The sequence below is a fragment of the Aulonocara stuartgranti genome (assembly GCF_965226115.1).
Source record: "Aulonocara stuartgranti genome assembly, chromosome: 4".
Taxonomy (NCBI): domain Eukaryota; kingdom Metazoa; phylum Chordata; class Actinopteri; order Cichliformes; family Cichlidae; genus Aulonocara; species Aulonocara stuartgranti.
The window spans coordinates 19,274,531-19,289,440 of record NC_138942.1 but is presented as its reverse complement, the minus strand read 5'-3'; positions in this window follow the sequence as shown (position 1 = coordinate 19,289,440).

Below are 14,910 nucleotides of genomic sequence, written 5' to 3'. Positions count from 1 at the left end.
GCATTGTTCCCTAAGCCAAATAACCAACTTGAGTTTGATGTTCCCTCAGATTTAGGTGCACTCCAAAGAAGCGACCCTACTCTAAAACCCTGGTTTGAGAAGGTAACAGAGGTAGAGGGGGCTAGTCAAGGTCAGGTAAGCTGTCTTGCAGACACTGTTTACTTGATTAAAGGAGGCATCTTGTACCAGAGAAAGGGGAAGTGCGAAGCTGTGGCACTCCCACAACAGTTCAGAGACAAAGTTATGGATTTGGGTCATTCAATTCCATGGGCAGGTCATATGGCTTTTCACAAAACACTGAATAGGATCAGCAGCCATTTTGTTTGGCCAGGGATGTATGTCCAGGTTTCTGAGTTTTGCCGTTCCTGTGAAAAATGTCAGTTGACCTCAGGCAAAGGAGTAGCGCGAGCCCAGTTGCAACCATTGCCAATTATTGAAACACCATTTGAGAGGCTAGGCATGGATATCGTGGGCCCTTTAGAGAGGAGCTCCACCGGTCATCGCTACATATTAGTCATATGTGACTATGCAACGGTTTCCTGAGGCCTTCCCACTCAGATCAATTAAAGCTCGTCACATTGCTAATTGTCTTCTGCAGCTTTTCTCTAGGGTAGGCATACCAAGAGAAATTCTGACGGACTGTGGAACGAACTTTCTATCCAAGTTGTTGCAGCAGGTTTATAAGCTGTTAGGGATAAAGGGACTTAAGACCACCCCGTATCACCCCCAAACGGACGGGCTAGTGGAGAGATACAACCAGACTCTCAAAAGTATGCTGCGCAAGTTTGTCTCTGACACAGGTGCTGACTGGGATCAATGGCTGCCCTACCTTCTGTTCGCCTACCGGGAGGTCCTGCAGGTTTCCACTGGCTTCTCGCCTTTTGAACTTTTATACGGTCGCCAAGTGAGAGGCCCCCTGGATCTGCTTAAGGACTGCTGGGAGGAATCCAAAGCAGAGGGCGAAAACATCGCAGCCTACGTCATCACCATGAGAGAGAGGTTGGAGAAAATGGCATCATTGATGCAAGACAACATGAAAGCTGCACAAAAACATCAAAAGACTTGGTATGATCAGAAGGCCAGGGATAGGGTCTTCCTTCCAGGTCAGAAAGTACTGTTATTGCTTCCCACCAGCAATAACAAGTTGCTGACAAAATGGCATGGACCATACGAGATCGTCAGACAAGTGAGTAAAGTCACTTATGAGCTGAATATGCCAGAAAGAGTTAAAAAATATCAGACATTTCACGTGAACTTGTTGAAAGAATTCCACAGCCGACAAGAGCCGGTCTATCAGTTACTGGTGCGTTCAGTTAAGGATGAGGAGGTGACTGAGAAGTTCTTTCCAACTAACAGTCAAGTTTGTGCTTCAGTTGACCTTTCTCATTTGTCTCCTACTGAGCAGGCTGATATAAAACCACTCGTGGACCCACAGCTCTTTCGAGAAACACGAGGCTTCACATCACTGGTTCAGCACAAGATACGGGTGAAGGAGGATGCACCCGTTCGACAAAAGAGCTACAGAATTCCAGAACGGTTGGTGCCAGTGCTGCAGAAAGAAATAAAACTGATGTTGGACCTGGGAATCATTGAGGTGTCAAGTAGTGAGTGGTGCAGCCCGATTGTTTTGGTACCAAAGAAAGATGACACCCTGAGATTCTGTATTGATTTCAGATATTTGAATGCAGTATCCAAGTTTGATCCCTACCCAATGCCCAGGGTGGATGACCTGCTGGAGAGAGTTGGATCAGCAAGGTACATTACAACACTTGATCTGTGTAAAGGATACTGGCAAGTGGCTTTGGCACCAGAAGCGAGAGAGCTGACAGCCTTCAAAACTCCTTTTGGTATGTACCAATTTAAAGTCATGCCATTTGGGCTTCAAGGTGCACCAGTGACATTCCAACGATTAATGGACCATGTACTGAGAGATGTGTCAGCATTCTCTGCAGCATATCTGGATGACGTGGTGGTGTACAGCCAGTCCTGGGAAGAGCATGTCATTCACCTACAGAAGGTGCTACACTCCATCAGAATGGCTGGACTGACTATCAATCCCAAGAAGTGCTCCATAGCCAAGAGAGAAGTGGAGTACTTGGGCTTTGTAGTTGGCTCTGGGAAGATAAAGCCGCAGGTTGGAAAGATTGAAGCAATTCAGTCCTTCCCAGTTCCGACAACAAAAAGGAAGGTGAGAGGTTTTCTGGGTCTAGTAGGCTGGTACAGGAAATTCATACCTTCTTTTGCAGAGCGATCCACTGTACTGAATGACCTCACAAAAGGCTCAGCCCCCAACAAAGTGGGTTGGACAGAAGACTGTGAGCAAGCATTCAGAGACCTCAAGGAAGCAGTTTGCACACATCCAGTTCTACACAGTCCAGACTTCAACAAGCCATTCATCTTGCAAACTGATGCTTCAGGAGTTGGCCTTGGTGCTGTCCTTCAGCAAGAGGTGGATGGTGAAAGAAGACCTGTGGTGTTTCTGAGTCGGAAACTACTCGACAGGGAGACGAGGTATTCGACAGTGGAGAAAGAGTGTTTGGCCATGAAATGGGCTATTGAGGCCTTGAGGTATTATCTTCTGGGACGTCACTTCACTCTGGAGACTGATCATCGTGCCCTCCAGTGGTTGAACCGCATGAGGGATGCGAATGCCCGCATTGCAGGATGGTACCTGTCTCTGCAGCCTTATGACTTTACGGTCCAGTATAGGCCGGGGAAGTCAAATGTGGTTGCTGATTGTTTATCTAGGATGACAGAGGACTGAAGCACTTCGCGCTTAAGAGAGGGAGGAGGAAATGTAAGGAAGAGGACTCCCTTACTGCATTTATTTATATTATATGTATAGCACTTTGGAGCACACTGTTCACTTTATTAAAAGCACCTTATCAAGCACTTTATGAGCATTGCACTTTAAGCATGGATTTGCACACAAGCAGTTTAAATATTTATTGTCTATTTATTGGGAATTTTAAAATCAGTTGGTAGCCTTATTTCAGATCCTGCACAGCTGCTCCTCATCAAGGAATGTGGTGGTTGTCTGTCAGGAGAGAAGAATGGTGATTGAGATTGTGATTAAGGTTTACCAATAAGGGAAACTAAGGCAAATGTGTGTGTAAAATCTAGGGATAAAAGTGGTGTAAATAAGTGTTTGTAAGTTAATGATTACTCACCTTTCTTGCCTGTGTCCTCTTCAAGGTGTTTGGGCAAATGTTTCCCCGGGGGTCCAGACACCATTTAAAGGTTCCGGGAGAGACCATGGGTAAAGAGAGTGTGGTGAATCTTTTTGTGCTTGGGTTTCTGGGTTTTTATAATATTGGGTTTGGTGTAACATTAAGTGTGAAATATTTATTAATATGTAAATGTGAAAATGTATTTATGTATTTATTTATTCTTATTGATATATTGTATACTGTGGTGGAAGGTTGGGATTTAAGAATTTACCTGAGAGTGGAATAATGGTTGAGTCTGTGACAGCTGAACATATTTAAGGCTGCCAGTTGTCATTAGAGGGGGATTTTTGTGCTGTAAAGAAGCTCGACAAGTTAATTGTTGTAAGGAGAGCCGTATAGCGAATAAATACTTTGTTCCACTACACTTGCCTTGGTCTGTCTCACTGTGTTTCCAGCCGCTAAGGGCTACCCTGTTACAGTATCCATTAACTATTTCAAATGGCTTTAAGACTTATAAAATGGCTCTCCAGTTACAGCGTCATCAGTTAAGATATGTCTCCATTGGATGCAAGTTCTAATTTTACTTTTTGTCAGTGTGGTCTAAGGAGCTTGGAAAGAAAAGCGAAAAATTTCTTGTTCAAGTTACTTTTGTTCAAGTTCAAGCAACATAAAGAAGTCCAGACACTTTTCTTTCAAAGTTCCTTACATTATGATGACCTGGATGACTGAGAACCTTCACAGACTTTTTGTCAGTGTCACTTCAAATGTGAATTGTGTTCATATACATTTGCTATAAAAATGCGATATCGTCGAAATGGTCTTGTGGGGTGACCGTGGTTCAGGGGGTTGGGAAGCTCATCTTGTAACTGGAAGGTTGCTGGTTCGATCCCCAGCTCCGTCTGTCTTGGTCGTTGTGTTACTTCACCTACCTACTTCACCGTCTACTGGTGTTGGCCAGAGTGGCCGATGGTGCGATATGGCAACCCTGCTTCTGTCAGTCTGCTCCAGGGCAGCTGTGGCTACAACTGTGGCTGCCTCCACCAGTGTGTGAAAGTGAATGAATAGTGGAATTGTAAAGTGCTTTAAGGGTCTCGAAATCCATTATTATTAACAGATAGCGTATTTTGGGTGATTTGATAGGATTTTATAATATATTATAATTAATATAATGTAATAATTAATTAGTCCCAGAAGTAATTGCTTCTGTGTATCATCAGTACTAAGTATATTCAGTACTATGATACGGTGCTGTAGACTATTGGGGAAAGGGGACAACAGTCACTGTTTCATCAGGTAAGTAAACCATTTCAGCCAAATATCAATGCTGAAGTGGAATCAAATTTAATGTGTTCTTAAAAGAGTTTGCCATCAACACTGTGAAACGAAGTTTACTAACTTTATGTTATTCTTTTATTTATTTCATTTTTTTTATTGTTTTTTTTTGTCCACATTCTGCATTTTAAAATAATTTAGAAAAATGATCTATACACTAACAAAATCTGGAACTTATAACAACAGTAATATATATAATAGCACTGACAGAGGCTGATGAACAAATTGGGATTCGGGGCATTTGAAATGATAAACATTTAAAGGCTAAAGTCTATCTTTAACTAATCTTAGGTGAAAATGTGTGCTTTATTATTGTTTTGCCATTGTGGTATATTAATTATTATTGTTTCCCCTTTCTTAGCCACTTCAAGTCGACCCACTGTGTTTCCCCTGATGCCATGTGGTTCTCAGAGCGGAGATATGGTCACTCTTGCCTGTCTTGCCACTGGGTTTAACCCTCCTGTGATGGACAAAAGGTTCCTTCCTTTGGTCCTCTTCCTTGACAAACACCATTCACTATCCTGCAGTACAGAAAGAGAATGTTTATACTGGAGTCACTCAACTCCGAGTGAGGAGACAGGACTGGGTTGCAAGACAGACTTTCCAGCGCAAGAAAATGGATGGATTTCTATATTTATGAATAGTATGTTCATTTAAATTAATAATTCAATGCTTTTGCATACATACATTTGTGTACATCTTTTTTTTTCAGTGCTGTTTAAGAGGAATCCAACTCATAAAGTGATTTCCTCTCCTGATGAGGACAGTACCTATTCTGCCTCCTGCTTTGCCAAAGAGTTTGCACCAAAGAAACATGATATCAAATGGCTGAAAAATGGAGCAGACGTCACCAGCAAAATTGATCTGATCACTACAGTTTCTGAATCAAGTGTACAACACAGCAAGTTTTCACACAGTAAATTCCAGTGATGTGAATGAAGATACTGAATTCACTTGTGTTTACAGGAGGGCAAAGTAGATCTTTGAATAAAAGCGAGATAGACAACACACTAGGTGAGAAAAAAAACCAAAAAATGTTTTTTTGCTCTATGATTTTGTAATAAATCAAAATAAAACCATAAAACCAGGTAAGCCTTATGCTAAGTCATATAGAATTTGTTTTGAGTAGTTTCTTTAACTTCTAATGTACTCATATGAAAGTGCTAGTCATTTCAACAGCTTCAACTTTTGGAGGAATTTAAAAATAATTTAAAAAAAATAAAGATAAAGTTTGATGAGAACTAATAGCCAATAAATTGAGGTACAACACATAATACATAATTTTTTTTTCTCCCCATCAGATTTTTTCACAACCACAGATCTGAAAAACAGTACGTTACAATACACACACATGCGTACACATACATATGTCGTCATATATACATAATTTTATCTCATGTCTTGACTTTAAACTTATACATAATCTCCCTGTTTAGCTGAGTATCAATTCCTGATGGGACAGAGCCAGCGGTGACAATCCACATCCTCTCACAGCTGCACACTGACCAATTTTAGCCTGAAGATGAAATCACTCTGTGTCTGGTCACCATTACTGTCAATAAGATGTATATATGCTATTCTTTTTACTTATTTCAGTTTTTTATGACACTTATTAGTATATAATAATATATATATTACTATATAATATTAATATTTAACACTAATGGAGAGTGATCAATGAAATGGGACATAAATCGGGACATTTGAAATGCTAAACATTTAAAATGTAATGTCTTTCAAGATGGGATTTATTACGCAACATAATCAGCTCAAGTGTTTTCTCTTTAATCAGTTCTAAGTGAAAATGTGTGGTATATTATTGTATTTCTATTCTGGTATCTTAATTACTGTTGTCTCCCCTTTCTTAGCCACTGCAACTGCACCCACTGTGTTTCTTCTGGCACCATGTGGTTCTGAAAGTGGAGATATGGTCACTCTTGGCTGCCTTGCCACCGGCTTTAACCCTCCTGCAGTGACTTTCTCGTGGAACAAAGGCGGCACTGCCTTGACAGACTTCATCCAGTACCCTGCAGTACAAAAAGGCGATGTTTATACTGGAGTCAGTCAAGTCCGAGTGAGGAAACAGGACTGGGATACACAACAGAATTTCCAATGTGTTGTGAATCACGCTGCTGGGAATGCACAGACTCCTGTCAGACCAACACGTAAGCCTTATGCTAATTCACATTTAATCAGTTTATCTTATTCTATTTGACTTATAACAAGTTTACATGAAAGCTCTGTGAACATATACAAAACTAAACAATTTGAATGAATTTGCACATAAATGCACAGGCTGATATTGTTATAGTCTGTAAGATTTTTGTTAAGTCATTTAATTTCCTTTTCTTAGGTTATTTGAACTCTTGATACATCACATACATAATACATTGCTACAGTAAACTTCAGTGCACCTGCAGTGACTTTCTCGTGGACCAAAGGCGACACTGCCTTGACAGACTTCATCCAGTACCCTTCAGTACAAAAAGGCGATGTTTATACTGGAGTCAGTCAAGTCCGAGTGAGGAAACAGGACTGGGATACACAACAGAATTTCCGATGTGTTGTGAATCACGCTGCTGGGAATGCACAGGCTATTGTTGATCCAATTGGTAAGACTTATGCTAAGTCATTTAATTTCCTTTTCTTAGGTTATTTGAATTCTATATACATCACATACAAAGTACATTGCTACAGTAAACCTATTCAGTGCGCTTTTTCTGAAGTAATATTTCTTATAAATAATTACTGGGCCACATCTAGTGATTGCTTCTTCTAATAAGAGTCAGTTATTGAGTTAATCTCCAGTTTTTGTTTTTTGAAGAAATTATAGTAGAGGCTGACTTTATCGTAAATGCGCCCCAAGCTGCTTATGTTGATAAATAATCTCAACACAGAGAGGAATAACTGTTTGAACTTACAACCAAAACCCAAACTTATTCAAACAAAAAAAAAACATAACCAACATAAAATCAAATATTTCACCTCATTAAATAACATGAAATATTGTTAAATATTTCAAAATTCATAATTTTTTCATAGACTTTGTGGAAACACACACACACACATGGTGGAATGAGAACTAGAATATATCCAAGCAGTCTTGCTCATGATTATTAAGCTTTGGTACATTGTCTTTTTTTTTATTCTTCACTCATACGCTGTATTGGGTGTCATATTTGACAGTTCAATGTCACTTGAGAAACAACTGGTTCAGAACTGTTTTTATCATCTAAGAAACATTTCTAAACTCAGACTACTGGTGTCAAAGGCAGAACTTGAGATGATTATTCATGCTATAAATTTTTTTCTCATCTGGATTATTGTAATGGTCTTTTTACTTGTTTCAGCAAATAAGCTTTGGATCGCCTTCAGACTGTACAGAATGCTGCAGCAAGACTTTTAACTGGTACTAACAAGAGGTCACATATTATTGAAAAGTACATTTTAGGTTTCATTTAAAAATTTTAGTTTTAACTTTTAGAGCTCTATATGGTGAAGCTCCACAGTATATCTCTGACCTGTTGAAACCTCCTTCTTCCCGAGCATTTAGATCGTCAGGTCAGAGGTTACTGTTGGTCCCATATCAAAACACGCTTTTCAGCCACTGGCACCAGGGCTCTTTCTGTTGTGTTTAATGCTGTGTAGACTTCATTGACTCTTTTAAAAAGCAGTTAAAAACATTTTTATACAAACAAGCTTTTAATTAATATTTTTGTCATTGTTTTATATTTTTATTTTATTTATGTTTCTGGTTTTAATGTGAAGCACTTTGTGATTTTTATCTATGAAAAGTGATATATAAATAAATGTTAATTACTTACTGTCCTAATGTTATTGTCCTCTGCGCCTGTCTGAAAAACCGTAGTATGCTTCTTTCCGTCTGTCTACATAATCCTTGTCCTTACTGATCTCTGCCTGTCTCTCTCCACTTTCACTGAGCATTAATACATTTAATTAACTTTAATATTAAATCTGTGTTTGCTTGCCAGTCAATTTATATGCAGAATAGAATACAATAGAATAGAATAGTCACATTAACTGGAGGGACTCAAACACAGGACTCCTTGGCTCAAAGGAAGGGTTTATTCACAAACACCGGGTGAAATGTACAACAGTGACAAAGTGCTATATACAAGGGATCAGGGCTCCAGGGAATCCACAGGGAAAAGCAGGTGAACAGTCTCACTCCTCTTCTGTCTCTCTTGGTGTCTTACCAGTCTCTCACTCCTCTCTCACACCAGAATCTTTGTAAGGAACAAGGGCAGGTCCACAGTGTCTGTACACAGGAAAACAATGTGTTAACACAAGAAGCAAAACCAAGGGAACTAGATTGCAGTGTCTCAGCCAGGATTTCACTGACACAGGTTAAGCAACAATCCAGCGAAGAGAAGTCTCGATTCTTCACTTAAGTAAAGGCCAGTTAATGAGACGCAGGTGTTACCCATCTCCCAGGTATGTAGGCCAAAGGTGGGAGCCCACAATGAACTCCGCCCAGGTGACAGAGGGAGAGAGAGGGAGAGGGGAAGAGAGGAAAGAGAAAACACAAAGCAGATTATTTCTCAGGCAGATCTGCTGGACCGTGACAAGAATAAACCTTCATTATCCCAGAAATTTGGGTGTTACACAGCTCTTATAGCAGGGGGAAATATAAAATATAAAAGGAAGACACAAAGTGGTCCTATATACATAAGCAACTGAAGTTCGTATATACAGGTAACAATGTAAAGAAATATGTATAGAATAAATTGTACGGAGATAAGATAACCAAAAGGATGTTAAATTGTCTTATAGAGTCTGACAGCTGCTGGTAAGAATGACCTGTGGTCGTGCTCCATCCTACACTGTGGGTGTAAAAGTCTGCTGCTGAACGAGCTGTTCAGTGCTCGTGCAGTCTCAGGCAGGGGATGGGAGCTGTTGTCCATGATGGATGTTAGCTTAGACAAAATCCTCTCCTCCCTAACCTGCTCAATGGACTTCAGAAGAGAGCACTGAAGCTCTGCAGTTCAGTTATTTCCTTTTGTGTCTACAGGAATCCAATTTTCTTTTGGACAATGTGCAAAGTAAAAGTGCTAAGTAAAAGTATATGCGCATAAGGAACTTGTTTGTATAGAAAATCAGTATAGTATGAACATTGTAGCACATTATTTATCTCAGCTTCTGCATATTATTCCCTGCTTCTGCATACACACATTTGTGTGTCCGTTTATGTGTCCGTTTACAGGAGGAGAAAATGCATTTTTGTGTACAGCGCAGCCCATGCACCAGTATGTTAATGACTAACCTCACATTGTGGATGGATTATCTCAGTTGTTCTCCTGACTTTAGTCAAAGTCAAAGCAAACTTTATTGTCATCTCTGCTTTAAACAATACAGTATATTGAGAGACAAGACGACGAGGTTCCAGTTCCATTCAGTGCAAAAAAAACAATAAATATAAGAAGAGTAAGAAATAAATATACACTTTAAGACTAAGGTAAAAGGATCAATAACAATTTAAATTTCGTAAACATGGGCAGGATTATGAGATGCAGCTGGTCAGAATGCTCTCTATGGTGCCCCTGTAGAACATGGTGAGGATGGGAGGAGGAAGGTTGGCAAGCTTTAGGCGTCTCAGGAAGTGGTGGCGCTGCTAGGCCTAGCAACATCTTCACAAAACCTAAAGGAATCCAGTTACTTTTTTTTCTCAGCTTCTAAAACTGTATTATGATATTCCATTTGGTGCTTAGTTGAACTTTCAAATATGACAAATATATACAATTTTGGTTATTGAATGAAATACGTGTATATGCCATATATATGTTGGCACTCAAATTTCCCTGTGCAATGTTTATGCAAACTTTCATTATGATTAGTCCACTAATCTTGGAGCATATAGTATGATGATAATAATAATAATAATAATAATAATAATAATAATAATAATAATAATAATAAAAGTTGCTGTTGTTTCTTTTATTTATTTCAAGAGAAAACAATACAAAGTTGTCACTAAAGGATTACATTTTCTCTCTCATTTTTTCTTTCAGACTAAACCATGATGTTCACAGGACGGTTCATGTATTATGACTGAAATGTCTAAGTTCTGGGGGTTTGAACAGCACCTGTCCTGACTAGTTTGAACATGTAATGCTTTGTTTTTCCATTGTTATTGATGACATTGTTTACGCTTTACAATTTTTGGCATTTGTGTTTTAGTTTTGTGCTAGATGCGACATGTATGTAAGACAAGTGAGAAATGCATTAAAAATCAATAAAGAAAACAAATAACTAACTATCTTCAGTTCTTCTTGAATTAAGAAAAATGCTAACTTGCCTTACAGAATACAAGTAATGACACATACTAATATAAAACTGTTTATCTTTTGAAAAATTGTGTTGTGCACCATCATGTTGTATTACTTTGATTTTCCACAAGAGTGAGACAAAGCTCCATGTGTAGTAGCAGCAATGTGGGTGCAGCCTCTATGTGAAAACCTGTGCTGATCATAATTTACAGTTTTTTCTGAATGCTTAAACCCTAACTGTGATTCCTGTAGCACAATCTCTAAAACTATTCAGACTTATAGCAAAACCACTCACTGAGTTTGCAAAAACTAAAAGCACAAAAACTGCTTTGCACTCAGTTTGCAATTTTGTAACACACACTTTGCAAAACTGTAGGCACAATTCACTGCACAACACTCAATTACCAAATTTCCAACACACTCCTAGCAAAAGTATACACATGTATGGCTATCATTAACACTAATTTGCCAACTGTCTGGCACACTTTCACATGTGAAAACTTTTTTAGATAATTCGTTCACTTTGCAATCAGCCTAAGCACTATAATACAGGTAAGCTGTGTGTGCGGAGTACAATGGAGGGAGCAGAAAGAGTGAGAAGTAGAGGAGGCCGAGGAAGAGGACGTGGAGGTGAAGAAGTAGGATGAAGAGGACGACAAGGACAAGGAGGAGCAACAGGAAGACGAGGAGGGGGGAGAGGAAGATGAGGAGGGGGGAGAGGAAGGGTAGGAAGAGTAAGAGATAGAATTGCTGATGACATCAGAGCTACAATAGTGGACCATGTCATCAACCGTGGAATGACCCTGAGCAAGTACCATAAGGACATCTTGAAATGAGAATCGGTTAGTACAGTCACTTCGCACAAAGATTTGTAGCACTGCCATATGCCAATGAGAAACACACCAATACCATTGATGTAAAAATACTGAAATTGTTACTTTACAGAATTGCTAGATGACCAGATGCTGGGGCAGAGGAAGCATGTTCACTGCAGACCAAGTAACCCATATAGTCATTATGGCGGTTGCAAATAATCCTATACTTGGAAATAAACACTTGTGTTTGTTTTGATGTGTTTGAATAAACACCAGTACTTGAAGTTTGGATCCCTCTATGCTTATGGATCTATGACAGAAGTATGAGCTCAAACTGACATAGCCTACCTTGTGCACAGAGAAAGCAAAAGCCAGATGTGTTTTGTATTCATACCATCAGTGTGCAGTTGGCGCATTGTGTGCTTAGTAGATGATGGCTTGTGTGTACTGTTTGATACGGAAACACCATTTTTACGAAGGTGTGAAGAGTTAATCTAGCTGTGTTTGCTTTTGCAAGAGAACTACAATGTTTTGATTATTGGGTGACAGGTTTTCTTATTTGTGTGAAGAGTTTTGCAAAATTAGCCAATAGTTACAAAAAATGTGCTTAAGCAATCAGAAAAAACTGTAAAAATACTGACAGAAAGGCATGGGAAGGCAGTTGTGCTATGAAGAGGTGCATTCATTTCCAACCACAAAGAATGTTTATGTAACTCTTCCTCTTTCCAGACATACACAGAGTCAGTGTAAATCTGTGAACTCTGTCTTTAAGTGAAAGCTTAGATTGTGTTTCCATGTGCATTTGTGTACCTTGTGGGTTTGGAGGAATTCACATTTGGGAGGGATGACACAAAACAAATTAAGCCTTACTATTGGCTGCCTCTGAAATGATCTGGCAGTGTGTTGCCCCGATTGGCTGAAGACCCTGTGGCAGCCAGCCCAAATCTTTGACGCTGTTGCTGGGATGGAGTCAAAGCATGCTGCTGCCAGTCTAAGTGGCAAGGAGCCGGCAGCAAGGAAGCAGGGCACCATGCCCAGCAGAATGCCTGACAGCGTCTCCATGTCTGACATCCCCACCAAACACCCTCCCTCTCGGTCCTTACCTGAACCCCTCTATGTTTCTATAAATACCATTGATAAATTTAAACCAAACATACAGTATTTAATATTCTAAAACATGTACATGTATATATAAAATTGAATCGTAGGATGGATTGACAATTTGTCAATTTGAAGACTATGTGAGGGAAACCCCCCACTCATGGCACATAGGTGTGCCATGAGTGGGGGGTTCCCCTTATCCTGAAGTCTTTTTGTCTCAGTATTTTATCTGCCCTTGTTATCGATGCTACAGCTTTGTCTCTGTTCAAGAAGTCCCACCAAGTGTTTTCTTTTGAGAAAACAGATGATTAACTACAGCAAATAAAGTAATTTCATACCTCAAAACTTCACAAACAAAAAGATATGAGTCCAGAAGCCAAACACAATTCAAATATGAAAACTACATCATGCAAGGGACCTTTTCCCCTATTACAGTTTTTTCTGATTGCTTAAGCACATTTTTTGTAACTATTGGCTAATTTTGCAAAACTCTTCACACAAATAAGAAAACCTGTCACCCAATAATCAAAACATTGTAGTTCTCTTGCAAAAGCAAACACAGCTAGATTAACTCTTCACACCTTCGTAAAAATGGTGTTTCCGTATCAAACAGTACACACAAGCCATCATCTACTAAGCACACAATGCGCCAACTGCACACTGATGGTATGAATACAAAACACATCTGGCTTTTGCTTTCTCTGTGCACAAGGTAGGCTATGTCAGTTTGAGCTCATACTTCTGTCATAGATCCATAAGCATAGAGGGATCCAAACTTCAAGTACTGGTGTTTATTCAAACACATCAAAACAAACACAAGTGTTTATTTCCAAGTATAGGATTACAGTTTTTCTCAAATGTTAAAACACAAAAGCCAATCCTGTAACCCAAATGACCAGTAGTCTAAACACATTTACTAAATGTAGCCACCATATTCCAGTACCATAAACACATGTCACATGAAGACACAATTCACAAAACACAACCCTCTGTACTCATAAATCTAAACACATTTTTCCTTGCTAAAACACATGTTGCAAAACAACTCTGCTCATATCCTCAAATGAAAGCCCATGTGATGCAAAATGCTTGCCACAGTCACCAATCTTTGAACACAGGGAACACACCTGGCGTCATTCACTACACACAATGACTCAAAGTTGAAGACACTTGTTGCTAATGCTGTACCCACATGTAAAAGCAAGTTCAGAGTGCACAGTATGCTGAAGGTTCCAAACAAACACAATGGATGAAGGCAGAGTCAGGGGAAGAGGAATTTGATGCAGAGGAGGGAGAAGAGCTGGCCCTGGAAGAAGAGGAGCAGGCCAATGAGGAAGAGGAGTTCAAATGAGAGGAGGAAGAGGAGCGACCAACGAGGAAGAGGAGAAGGCCAACATGGGAGAGGAGAAGGTCCAGGAGGGAGAGCAAGACAACCTCGCACCATCATTACGGACGAGATGCGAGCAACAGCTCAGCGACATGATGCCGCACAGTGATTGTGGTGTGTGTGTGGTGTGAATAACGTAAATAAAAAAACTTCACACCCTGTTCATGTTTTCAAGATTACTGTTGTGTGCAATAGATTCTGTTTTTGCATTGAGTTGTGTTACAGTAGTGTACGTACATGCAGGATTTTCTATAGATTTATACTACTCATATGAAACTCACAAATCTAAATGCCTAATCCTCTGCAGAGATCTACGACGATCCGTTACTGTATAGTTTCTAAAATATGCATTGGCAGTTATGAAACAAAGAACCTTCTCACAAATTGAGCATTGTGTTTTCAATTGTTTTGCTGTAGTGTGTAATGCTGTGTATAGTGTTTACAGTTTTGACAGCTTCGAGCTGCTCTCTTGGTGTGGGAGTTTGAGTTTTGCAGTGGGAAGGTGTGGTTGTGTTTATGTAGCTTTAGAGAAGGGTGTTGTGTTTGGACATTGGGGGACCTGGTGGTAACGTTTGTGACATGTGTTTTAGCATTTGAGAAAAACTGTATTTGCAATCGCCATAATGACTATATGGGTTACTTGGTCTGCAGTGAACATGCTTCCTCTGCCCCCATCTGGTCATCTAGCAATTCTGTAAAGTAACAATTTCAGTATTTTTACATCAAAGGTATTGGTGTGTTTCTCATTGGCATATGGCAGTGCTACAAATCTTTGTGCAAAGTGACTGTACTAACCGATTCTCATTTCAAGATGTCCT